The sequence below is a fragment of the Vulpes vulpes genome, unplaced genomic scaffold, assembly GCF_048418805.1.
Source record: "Vulpes vulpes isolate BD-2025 unplaced genomic scaffold, VulVul3 Bu000000737, whole genome shotgun sequence".
Lineage (NCBI taxonomy): Eukaryota > Metazoa > Chordata > Mammalia > Carnivora > Canidae > Vulpes > Vulpes vulpes.
Window position 1 is genome coordinate 108148 of NW_027325698.1, and position 13555 is coordinate 121702.

At 34.9% G+C, this 13555-nt stretch overlaps 1 long non-coding RNA gene across 3 annotated transcripts in view; it reads left to right on the forward strand.

Annotated features, from left to right (window-relative positions):
• The window catches only part of LOC140596664 (uncharacterized), a 47903-nt gene that overhangs the window by 975 nt on the left and 33373 nt on the right, over window positions 1-13555 (forward strand). For 2 of the 3 annotated variants that reach the window (XR_011998573.1, XR_011998575.1), the window contains exon 2: window positions 6337-6439. The exons of the other annotated variant lie outside the window; for it this stretch is intronic. This is a non-coding gene — a long non-coding RNA (uncharacterized lncRNA). The remainder of the gene's footprint in view (window positions 1-6336; window positions 6440-13555) is intronic. 3 annotated transcript variants of the gene reach the window in all.

The following is a 13555-nucleotide window of genomic DNA, read 5'->3' on the forward strand; positions in this document are numbered from 1 at the left end:
CTTATGTTTTCTTTTTCTGTGCAACACTCTCCCCTTCTGCACACACACACACACAACTTATTGAAAGAGGAGTTTCAAGTGTTTAACTTAAAAACCATTTCTTCAGTGCAAATTATTCTAAACACCTGATCTAATAGACTTCTAGATTCACCAAATTATCAGGTTGCTAATAAGAGAAACTCTTTGATAGAAGGTAAAGATTAGAAAGCAAGGTGACCAATCAAATTGGAATCAATTATTCCTTATTTGGAATAATAGAGCTCGCCTACTGAGACTGCACTGGAAATTTTAAGAAGACGCTTGTAAGGGAAGACACGTGTTGATGAACACGAAAGTAATTGGCTCCTTAACATTTCAAATGAGCCTTTTATTTTCTGATTCAGAAAGATTCTAAGAGTTTAATTGTAACTTTGTCAACTTTTTAGTGTAAACCCCTAGTTAACTGGGAATCTCCTCTGTCTTCTTTTTGTATGATCCTCTGACAGTATGTACTTGTAATCACAAGTATTTACAGTAATATATCCTGGTGATATATGACCCCGGTTTAAGTAGCTACTGTTGAATTTTAGTATTTAAATTAAAACAGAAATAGTGTTCCTAGTGCTTATTTTTACCCCCTTTCCCTAGTGATTAACATACACTTCTAGGGAATGAAAAAACATATGGAAATGGAATAGGCAAAATGCAGAATTGTTGGCCTTTCTAGAATGGCAGGGGATGGAAAAGGAATGTGACTTTGCTTTTCTTTTGACTTATTAATCATTATGTGCTTTCTATGTGCCTAGAGACTTTCATAGTAGACACATCTTTATAAATGAAATAGGATGCTTCATCCTGGCGATGCTATCATGCCTCCCATGAGTTCTCTGCTGTATTTTTATTAAAGACTTGCCATAGAAATTTCATTAAAAAACCAGGGATAGGATGGTACTAATTTTTGAACAACTGAAAAATATTTGAAATAAACACTATAGAATAACAATGTAAACAAAGTTTTGGGGACAAAAACCCCTTGTTTATTCTATTATTTCTATTTTCAGAAAAAAATGTTTTTTCAAAATTAGAGGTAGAGATTGAGGGAGGGGCAGGGAGAGAAATAATCTTAAGAGACTCCATGCTCAGCATGGAGCCCAAGGCAGGACTCAATCTTATAACCCTGGGATCATGACCTGAGTTGAAATAAAGAGTTGGAGGCTAAACTGGCTGAGCCACCTAGGCGCCCCTATTTTTCAAAATAAAAGATAAATTCTAAAGCACACCATTCCTTTATTCAGTGAGACTCAAAGATTAAAATGTGTTGGATTTTTAAACAATTCTATAAGGCAGAGCTCCTTCTCTATTCTTTCTGCTTGTGTTACCCACCCAACTTCCAAAAGAAGTAAAATTACATTTTTATTTATGAGAGAATTTTAAAATTGTATCATCTATCTATCTATCTATCTATCTATCTATCTATCTATCTATCTATGTTAGAACACTTAACATGAGATCTAGCCTCTTAACAAATTTTGAGGTTGACAATACGGTATTGTTAACTATAGGTACTATGTTATGCAGAAGAATAAGTGTTTATTCGTCTGTGTAACTGAAACTTTGTCCTGGTTGAAAAATAACTTCCCATGTCCCATTCTTCATCCCCTGACAGCCACCACTGTCCTCTGCATCTATGAGTTTGACAATTTTAAATATCTTATGTAAGTGGAATCATGCCGTATTTGTCCTTTTGTGACTAGCTTATTTCATTTAGCATAATGTCTTCTAGCTTCATCTGTGTCACAAATGGCAGGATTTTTTTTTGAAGGCTCAATACTATTTCATTGTATGTATGTGCCACATTTTCTTTATCCATTCATCCATGAGTAAGCATTTAGATTGTTTCCAAATCTTGGCTATATGAATAATATCCCATACTTTGTGTTTACCAGCATTCATTAGAAGAAATATTAAAGATATTTTTCTGACAGAAGGATGACTGCAGATGGAAGCCCACCTGAATCATGAGAAGAAATGAAAACAAAAGAAAGGATAAATATAAGGGAATAACCATAAGTGGATACTGTCCATTAAAAAATAAATACTAATGTCACGTGGGGCTTAATACTAGAATATATGACAAAGTAGCATAAATTTGAGAGGAAGGGTAATTGCAGTTAAAATATTATAGAGTCTGTTATAGACTCAGTGGTATCCCTTCTGAATTCATATGTTGAAGCCCTATACAGAAATGTGGCAGGATTTGGAAATAAAGCCTTTAATGAGATAATTAAAGTTGAATAAAATTATAAGGGTGGGGACCTGATCCAACAGGACAGGTGTCCTTATGAGAAGAGGAGGGACACTAGTACGTTCTTTCTTACTATGCACTCACAGAGCAAAGGCCATGAGAGGACACACAAAAGGCAACTCTTTGCAACTCAAGGAGAGAAGCATAGTCAGAAACCAACACTGCTGGCATCTTGACCCTTGACTTCTAGATCTAAAACTGTGGGAAAATACTTTTCTGTTGTTGAAGCCATCTAGTCTGTGATAGTCCATTATGGCAGCCTGAGCAGACTAATATAGCTAACATAGTTTGTGTATTGTCTGAGACTGGATAGAAGTACTAAATTAAAATAGACTTTAAAAAAATAGACTTCAATAGATTCATAATGCAAATTATAATATCCAAGCTAACAACTAAAATAAACAAACCAATACATATATACATACATAAATACACAAACACATAAATATATAAATATAATGATGTTAATGGAAGGAGAAATATTAAATAATACTAAAACTTGGTTGCTCTCATAGAGGGCAAAAAAGTGGAAAAATGGATCAAAGAATAGATGGAATGATTTGAAAGATACCGAGATGATATATTTCAACTCAAATATATCAATATTTATATTAAAAGTAAATAATTTGAATTCATCAATTAAAGACGATGCATATCAGATTGGATTAAAAGTAAGATGCATACCTTAGGCATAAGGACACAGAAAAACTAAAACTAAAGTGATAGAACAAGATATATCATGCAAACACTATCTAAAGCGGTGGTTAGGAAGCTTTTTGTAATGGCCCATATTGTAAATATTTTTAACTTTGTGAAACACGTATGGTCTCTGTTGCATATTATTCTTTTGTTGTTGTTGCTGCAGCTCTTTGCAAATATAAAACCATTTTTTTAGTCACAGGCTATACAAAACCAGGCTGTGTGCCAGATTTGACCTTCGGCTCTGCTTTGCTGGTTGTTGGTCTATAGGAAAATTAGTGTAACTACATTAATATAAAAATAATAAAAAATCCAATGATGCAACTATTGTAAAATATAAAGGGCAACATTTTATAATAATAGAAGGTTAATTTAATAGGAAGATATAGTAATATTAAGAATGCATATAACTATTAATGTTGCCTCAAAATATAAAATGGAAAACCTGACTGAGCTAAAAGAAACATAAAAAAAATCTACATCACAGGCAAATCGTCTTAATAACTGTTAGAACAAAAGACAAATAAAAGGTCAGTAGAGATCTAGGAGACAGAACCATTAACATACTTGATCTAAAAAACATTTATAAATATCGAATCCCAAAACTGTGTAATACACGTTGTATAAAAGTATGTTGAACATTGTCAATAATTGTAAAGGGTCTGAGATTTTACTTGACATTTTTTTCTTTCGGGAGTTTTTGGTTGCAATAATTGTAGAGTCACATGTAATTGGAAGAAATAACACAGAGATTCCTTTTACATTCTTCCCAATTTAATGATAATATTTTATAAAATTATAGGATAATGTTACAGCCAAGGTATTTAAATTAATACAATTCATTGATATTATTTGGATTTTCCCAGTTTTATTTGCACTCATGTGTATGTGTTTATGTATTTTGGTCTATGCTACTTTATGACAAATGTGGATACTGGGCAGTCCATCAGCCCAGGACTGCCTTCTGTTGTACTCTTTTTTGTTGTTGTTTTTTTTAAGATTATATTTATTCATTCATGAAAGACACACAGAGAGACGCAGAGATATATGCAGAGGGAGAAGCAGGCTCCCTGTGGGGAGCTGGATTCAGGACTCGATCCCAGGACCCTGGGATCACTACCTGAGCCAAAGGCAGATGCTCAACCACTGAACCATCCAGGTGCCTCCTGTTGTACTCTTATAACCACGTCCACCTTCTCTTCCCTTTGTCTCTAACCTTGACAACCACTCCTTGACAATCTCTCCTTTATTTCTAAAATTTTGTCATTTGAAAAACAATATATAAAAACAGCTTTGTATGGATGCCTGGGTAGCTCAGTAGTTGAGCGTCTGCCTTTGGCTCAAGGTGTGATCCGAGGTCTGGGGATCGAGTCTCACGTCGGGCTCCCTACGGGGAGCTTGCTTCTCCCTCTGCCTGTGTCTCTGTCTCTCTCTCTCTGTGTCTCTCATGAATAAATAAATAAAATCTTAAAAAAAATAACAGCATTGTACAGTATGCACCTTTTGGAATAGGATTTTTTTATTCAGAATACATTCCTAGAGATTCATCTGAATTGTTGTCTGTATCAATAACTTCTCTCATGATTAATTAATTAATTGATCATTGTTATAAAATTCACACAACATGAAATCTACCCTCTTAGCATTTTTTTTTTTTGCAATTTTTTAAGTGTATAGTACGATATTAACTATAGGGACATTGTTGTACAGCAGATCTCTAGAACTTTTTCATCTTGTGTAACTGGAACTTTATATGCACTGATCAGTAGCTCCCAATTTTTCCATCTCCCCAACCTCTGGCAAGCACCATTCTACTTTCTGCATCCATGCATTTGTCTGCTTTAGACACCTCATATGAGTGGAATCATGCAAAATTTATTCTTCTGTGACTGACTTAGAGTATTATGTTGTTGAGGCTCATCCATATGGTTGTTCATGACAGTATTTCCTTCTTTTTAAAGACTGAATAATATTTCATTATGTGTATATACACATTTTCATTATTTTTTTGTCCACTGATTGATATTTGTTTCTGAATCTATGGGTTTGGTGCGGCAATGAACATGGGAATGCAAGCATCTCTTTGAGATCTTGTATTCAATTCTTTTCAACAAATACCAAAAAGTAGGATTGCTGGATCATGAAGAATCAGTTTATTTGTAGTTTTTTTGAGGAACATCCATACCATTTTCCATGGGGACTTCAAAATATTACATTGCCACCAACAGTACCATCAATTGCTCTGACTCCTCATAAACATTTGTTCTTTTCTGTTGTTTCCTTTTTAATAATGGACATCCTTACAGGTGTGTGGTGACATCTCATTATGGCTTTGATTTATAATTCACTAATGGTTAGTGGTGTTGAGCATCTTATCACATGCCCCTTGGTTGTTTGTATGTTTTTGAAGAAAAGTCAATATAAATCTCTTGCTCATTTTTAAATTGTGTTGTATTTTTTGCTCTTCAGTTGTAGGTGTTCCTTATATATTTTGGAGATTAACCTCTTATCAGATACATGATTTGCAAATATTTTCTCCCATTCCACTGGTCACCTTTCCCTATGTTGTTTCCTCTGCTATACAAAAGATTCCTAGTGTAATAGAGTCCCATTTGTAAATTTTTGCTTCAGTTGCCTGTGCTTTTGGCGTCATATCAAAGAAATCATTGCCAAGACTAACATAAAGCATTTTTCCTATGTTTTCTTCTAGGAGTTTTAGAATTTCAGGCCTTACATTTTAATTCTTTAGTTTGTTTTGAATTAGTTTTCATGCATGATGTAAGGATCAAGTTTTATTCTTTTTCATATCACTATCCAGTTTTCCCAAACCATTTGTTGAAGAGATTATCCTTTCTTTATTTCGTAGTTTGATACCCTGTTGAAGATTACTTGATTATGTATGCATGCATTTATTTGGGGGCTCTCTGTTCTGTTCTATTGTTTGATAAGTCTGTTTTTATGCAAGTACCATACCGTTTTAACTAATGTAGCTATGTGGTATGTTGCAAAATCAGGAAGTACTTGATGGGGCTTCCAGCTTTGCTCGTATTTCAGAAGATTGTTTGGTTTTGAAGTTCCATGTAGTTTTTCTATTTCTGCAAAAAATGCATTAGGATTTTGATACAGATTACATTAATTTGAAGATCACTTTGAATATATGTAGACATTTTAACAATAAGTCTTCCAATCAGCAAACACAAGATAGCTTTCATTTAAGTGTGTCTTCTTTCATTTCTTTCTGCAATATTTTGTAGTTTTCAGTGTATAGATCTTTCTCTTTAATTTTAATTTTAAATATTTTATTCTTTTTGATGCTCTTGTAAATGTTATTTTTTCTTGATATTCTTTTTTAGGTTGGTTGCTCTTGGTGTACAGACAATAAAATAATAAGAGAACAGTATTTCAATACTTCACTTTCAATAGCAGACAGAAAATCCAGACAGATGATCTTTTCAGGTCTGTCAATGTTTACTTCATATATTGATACTCTTATGTTGGGTGAATATATATTTATAAATGATACAGCTTCATGATCAACTGATACTTTTATAATTATATAATGTCTATTATATAAATTTTCTCTTGTAATATTTTGGCTCAAAATCTACTTCATCTGACATAATTACAGCCATTTATGCTCTTTTTTGGTTGTTACCATGTAGCATTTGCATGGAACATCTTTTTCCATCCTTTCACTTTCAGGCTGTGTTTCTCCCTCGATCTAAAGTGGATCTTTTGTAGACAACACATAGTTCTTTCCATCTTGTTTTAAAATGTATTCAGTCACTTTATGTCTTCTGATTGGGGTTTAATCAATTTACACTTAAAATAGTTTTTGATAGTGAAGGACTTATGTTTGCCTGAGGGAGAGGCTCCCTAATGGCACTGGCCTCTATCTGCTATACTGCAGGTCCTCTGGACCAAGGGCATGCCACTCAACTCTCCTGGGTTCTTACTTTTCCAAGCGTCCAGAGCTCAACACTTTGAGACAGGGAAGACACAAACCAGTGTACTGCACAGCTCCTGCCCACCAGAAAGTTGGAATGTTAGATCTATGTTTCTATCTTTTTTTCCTCTCCCTAGGGAGAATCTGGAAGCTGGGATTTTTTTTTTTTGTTTGTTTCCTCCCACAATGCCACACTGAGCTGGCGGGCAGGACTATGGTGAATGAATACTATGAATTTTCTTACCAGCTTTGATGTGACTGGTTTTGCACTTACCTGGGGTCTAGGAGCCTCTTAACTGGTTTCTGGATCTCCTACAAGGGAAATTGGTTCATGTAATAATTTTGAGTCAGTGTCTTCAAGGCGGGGGGGGGCGGGGCGGAGAGGAATTTCTAGGGCTTCTTGATCTGCCACCTTGCTGACTTCATCCCAATTTCACCTTATTTTTAATCTAAAATGTCAGTGTGCTATGATTTCATGGAGGCTGGCAGAAGAAATGAGGGTCCTGAATCAGAGACACTAGTTTTTATTACCCACCTTATAGTAAGCTGCACAAGCAACGACATATTTGGTGTTAGTTCTCCAAGCTGCAGTTCATACAGGATGACTTGAAGAAGGTCATGTAATATCTGTACATGCACTGAGTTGTGTTGCAGAAGAAGACAAATGAGCTTAGAAACTTTATCTCTCACACTGAATAGAAAGCAGGCCTGCTGGCTGGTCCAGAGGGACACAGTCTTCAAAGTCTGTAAGAAAACTTGCCTTTTGTTCTGGGGGAGACACTATCTCTGTCTTCCAAAGATGATTGTTATACAAACATCCTTCAAAATATAATTCAGGATAAGGGGAGTCAGGGCCTCTGCTCTAAAGATGTACAGAAACACAAGAGACCCATAGAAAATCATCTCCCAACGATATTAGCTAACTTAGACCATATGCTGTGCTATCAAGTAAATCATAACAAAATTCAAAAGTTTGAAAATATTCATAGGCTATTGTCTGGTCACAAAGGAATTAATCTAGAAATCAATAACAAGAGTAAAAATAGATAATCTTCCAAATGTTTGAAAATTAAAGTGTGCTCTTCTAAATTGTATGTAAGTCAAAGATGAATCATAACAGCAGTTAGAAAATGTTATTTTCATTTAGCTAAAAATATTAAAACTTGTGGAATACAACTAAACAAGAGCTGAGAGGAAAACCACAGCATAAATTAACTACAAAGAAATTCTAAGAAAATAATTATTTAGGCATCCCTCTCAAGGTCCAACAGAAGCCGTAGCAAATTAAAGCTAAAAATCCTAAGAGAAAAAATAAGTAATTAGGAACATAAATCAATAAAATCCTGAAATCAAACAAATAGAAACAAACAGCAAATTAAAATGTCATTATTTGAAAAGATTTATAGAATTGATGAACACTTTAGAAATACAAATTATGAAAAGGAGAGCAGAAAACAAACATCCTTTACTACTATAAAGAATATATAGATGATATTACTATAGATTCACAGATATGAAAAGATAAGCAAATGCCATTTAAGTTAAAATGGACAAATCTTGAAATACAAACTTAAAAACATTGACATAAGATGAAACATAAAATCTCAAAGCTCCTGTTTATTAAAGAAATTGAGTTCATAATTGAAGCTACTCATATAATGCAATGCTATACAAGAATGAAAGAGTGAAATGCTGTATATAACATGGATACATTTCTTTTATATTTTAAATATTTTATTTATTTGAGACGGAGAGAGCATGATTGGGGCACGGGAGGGTGAGGAGCAGAGGGAGAGGGAGAAGCAGGCTCCCTGCTGAACAGGAAGCCTGATGATCTGGCTCAATCCCAGGACCCTGGGATCATGATCTGAGCTGAATGCTTAACCCACCGAGCCCCCCCAGGTATCCCAACATGGGTAAATTTCATAATTACATAATGACAAGGAAAAAAAGATAAATGCCTAGCCATACGAAATGTATGACACCCTATAAAGTTAAAAACCTGACAAAACTAATCTATGGTGATAGAAGTAAATGTGGTGGTTACTTTTGTGTATGGAGGAAGATTAGATGGGGGGGGGCCATAAGGAAGGTTTCCGGGAGGTGGTAATGTTCTTTACCTTTATCTAGGTGGTTAATGTGTGTGATAACCTTATAAAATTTCATCACAGTACACATTTAAGATTTGTATTCTTGGGGCACCTGGGTGGTTCAGTCAGTTAAGTATCTGACTCTTGTTCTTAGCTCAGGTCATGATCCCAGGGTCATGGGAGTGAGCCCCCTGCCCCACCACCATGCGACTCTGTACTCAGCGCAAAGTCTGCTTCAGATTCTCTCTCCCTCTGCCCCTCCCCCAGCTCATGCCTTCTTTCTCTTGTTCTCTCTCTCCCCAATAAATAAATAAGTAAATAAAATCTTAAAAAAATTTGCATTCTCTCCTGTATGTATTCTTATTTCAATAAGCATTAAAGGTAAACCAACAGCCACAAGAAATTGTGAAGAGAAAATGGCCTCATTTCTTGAAGGTAATGTCTGAGATTGCCAAAACATTGTCCTGCCCTTCTCTCTTTGTACTTTTTGCAGCAACATTGCATTAGTCTTTTGGGGAAGATTAAAAAATGGATAATCGTTATTAAACTCTACGTGCAGGATTGGATTATGTGGGTAAGGAATTAAAACACAAGTTTATTTTTAGTATTTAGGCCATCTAAATTCACTAGCTTACTTCAAGGAGGGAAAAAAAATTCTGGGTTTATGAGGAGTCTCAGTGGGGAGTGTTTATATTAGATACTTAGCACTGCAGGATGCTGTGAGTTGGAAAACATAGGCAGATCCAATTAGCAGATCCTGCACTGTGGAAACTAAACCATATTAGGCTTTTGGACAGCTTTATGTGTGAATGTGAGAACATACTCATAAGAAATGCTTATGGTTTTATCCCATATAACTTCATGAGGATTTTTGTATAGGCTAGGGATTTGTGGTAAAAAATAGAGATATGTTGGCTTCTCATTGGAGGAATTCACTAATAAATTCCTTGGGAATCCTTATTTAAGGGAATAATACTGGTTTTGAAGGATGAATAACAGCATATCTGCCTGTATGAGACAAGGAAAGCGAACATATTCTTTCACTCCTACTCTCTACTCTAATGATTTGAACCCTCCGCACACTTGAAGGACTTGCATTTATATGTGTGTCAGATTAACAGAAATTGTTGCGCGTGATCAGCTGCTTTCCGATGAAACTTCTAGCCATCCATCTGACTTTTCTAAATAATGCATCGTTTTGAAAAGAGTCATTCATGATGGCAGACTATAGATTACTGCAGAAGTGTACATTTTCAAAAAGAAATATAATCTATTCATAAGCCCCAGGGCTAAAATTTAACCAATGATCTCTTTTGAGATTAGTGGAATTTGGATTGGGAACTTAGTTTCTAGAAACTTAAGCTGACGTTTCTGACCCTATTGACTACATGGAATGTTTAGGAACAATGATTCTTAAATTGGTATTTGTAGGTCTCTAGAGAATCTGAGCAAATTCCAAAAAGATTACAGAAACCAAAGCTATGGAAACTTCAAGAACTCTTTGGTGGCACTCAGATCCATTAGCAAAACCTCCTACCATTACATTTGCGCTTTTTTCCCCCCTTTTGGCTAACATGTAACCAACCTTATTGCTAATGCATATTTTCAGGCCAAAAACACATCATTTTCCAAAGGTTGTCAGTCAGGAAACCAAGCGGCTTGTGTGCATGTGTGTGCGTATGTGTGCGTGTACACATATGTGTTTATATTGCTTCTAAGTAGTGCTTTGTGTTTGGTTGAGGGCAAGAGGAGAATGCAAGCAGGAAATGGATTAGAGTAATTGGAAAAGTTGCTGATATAAATTTTGAAGAACCATTTTTCCAGAATAGTCATTCTTAGTAAATACAAGTTGTGAAAATTCCAAGTGTCAGAGCTTATGCAAATAAAACCTTTATTATTTCTGGATCAAACATCATATTCGGAGGGAAGCACTTCATTGGAAAATCATTGAGTGTTGAGGTAGCCATATTTTCATTTACTCTTCTGTAATTCCACAGAAAATATTTGTATTCATATTATAAATAAACAAAATAAAAATTATGAATGAGACATTTAATTAAAAACAGTTAAAAAGTGAAGTAATTTCTAGAAGGTATTCTTTGAAAGTAAATGTTAGGATTGGACTTCCAAAATATTTGCTTTGATAAGAGAAGCTAATGTTTCTAGTGGAAACTTGTCTGCGTTTTATTTCTCAGAATCATGAACCCTTTCAGTAGAAGGTATAGTAAGAAGTGAATGATTAAACAAAATAAAAAGAAGAAGAAGAAAAATACAGTAGATACATGCATTTTATTTTTCTAAAAAGATATTTTTACCAGCATTTCTCCACACTCAGCTGGAACAGATATCCATTTTCAAAATACCATCCTCTTAGACCCTTTGTGATTTTTTTGATTTCAGAATCCAAAGGAGTAAGTCCTATTACCTAAGGAATCCTCTTTCTCCCCACAGAAAACTTATTTTAAAAACTGTCAGTAAGTCTTCCTCAGGTTTGTTATTTATTCCAGAACTGGCCCATGAACCAATTAAAAGTTTAAAGAGCTATTGAATCTGCAATATCCAAAACACCTGAGATTCAACCTGCAGAAAGTAGTTTTCTTAGGGAGGAAATAATTGGAAAAATGTTCCATATGCTACCGCCTGGTTTTTATTGGTTTAACATGTAGATTTCCATAGACTTTTTGGAACACAGTGAGGGCACATTTTTTTTTTTTTTTTTGAAAGCAGGAGGGTTTTGTTTGCCAGGTGAATATTTCAGAGCTCTCACAGCGCTGATAGAAAACAGCTTTAGATTTGGATGGGAGCAGTCCGTGTGAGAGGTTATGATGAAATCACAGAGAGGGGCTTTCTGTGACAGCGCTGATTTATACAGAACTTTAGAGATGATTATATAATCTGTTGTCAACAATTGATTCTGCAATTGTCAACCTAGCAATTTTTAAGGAGGAAGGATGATGACATAGGGTGAAACTTCTGATTTTGAAAAATGCATACTGCCAAATAACACTGACAAAGGAATTTTTATTTTATTGCGTGCTGTTTACAAAGGAAAAAATAATAAAATTTTAACAATTATTAAACTCTGAGGAACTCAGTAAACCAAATCTTACCTTACAGGGTCACCACAACCACCCTATTATCGCTCTTAGCACTCAACTCTGAGTCATCCTTGCTCTTTTTACTTTTTTTTTCTTCTTCATTGTTTATCCCCCTTCTAAAACTCTATAGTAGTTAATTTATAATGTTCATTGTTTATTTCCCATCTCCCCCTACTCGATGGGGTAGTGATCTTTCTTGTGTTCACTGATGTAGCTCGTGCTTAGATTGATGTTTAGTACATAGCGATGCTCAATTAATACTGTTGAAATCAAAGTGATTTTTATATTTGTGTTGAGAGAGATAAATAGTATTTATTGAGTCATTCCTATGTGCCAGGTACTATACTGAGTCCTTGCTCTAGGTCTATTCTCTCATTTAACTCTCACAGATAACCTCATGTAGACATTGAGAGACCGCGATTGCCCTCCTTTTAGAGATGAGAAGACTGAGGTTCAATGAGTTGAAGTGAGGATTGAATGGCCAGTGAGAAGCAGAATCAGAATTAGAAGTTTGTCTAATGCCAGAGTTTCTCTTTTTCACCATGAAGTACCCTCCTTTAGGTAATATTTCATTCTCTCCGGTGCTTGAATTTAAACAGATAAATGACAATTCTAACTGGTCTTAGAGGACTTCCAAATTCTAATGAGCAATTTTAGCAATTTAACAAATTTCTCAGTGGAAAATGGGCATTCCATGACAATAGATTTATACTTTTGGCTTTTGTTTGCTAGGTCTGAGTATGGAATGTTGGAAATTCTACTTGGGGAACACCCACAGAGCTGGGAGGTTGTCATCAATTGTCTTGGCTTGGCCAGGATCTACTCTTTCAAAGACCAAGATCAAGAGAAATACAGGCTGGTGACTGGTACTAGAGTCACTCCAGAGTCCTTTTCTCAGAGTTCTGCTTGTGTGGACTGACATCAAATTCTCTCCAGTAATAGGCTAAGAATGATTCTTTTTTTTTTTTTTTTTAACTTTCACAGTTATGTTGAATGGTTAGTAAAGAGAGCCAAAAATGAAAGGCTCAGATTTATATGTGATCTAGGGAAGCGCTGAGTGCTAATCTTTGGTCAGTTTATGTTATGGGTAGCATAGCTTTTAGGGCAAGCAAAATTAGAGAAAATAATTCTTAATTTCAATTTTGATTTGTCCATCAAATGCAGTTACTCCTAGACTTTATCAATCTTTACCTGGACAAGTGAGGAGCAAATTTGTTAATAACTCATTAATTTGGTCATTATCAAGGTTATAAACCAAGAAACTGAAGCAGTGAAATTAATTATAAAACAGCAAATCCAAGTAGGATTGTGAATTGCCTGGTTTTAGACCTTGATTGTAACTTAGAGATCTTTACTTTCATTTCTAATGTGTACTTAGATTTTTATTGCAGCAATCCAATTTACTTAATGGAAGACAAAATGTCTATTCCACTGTCAT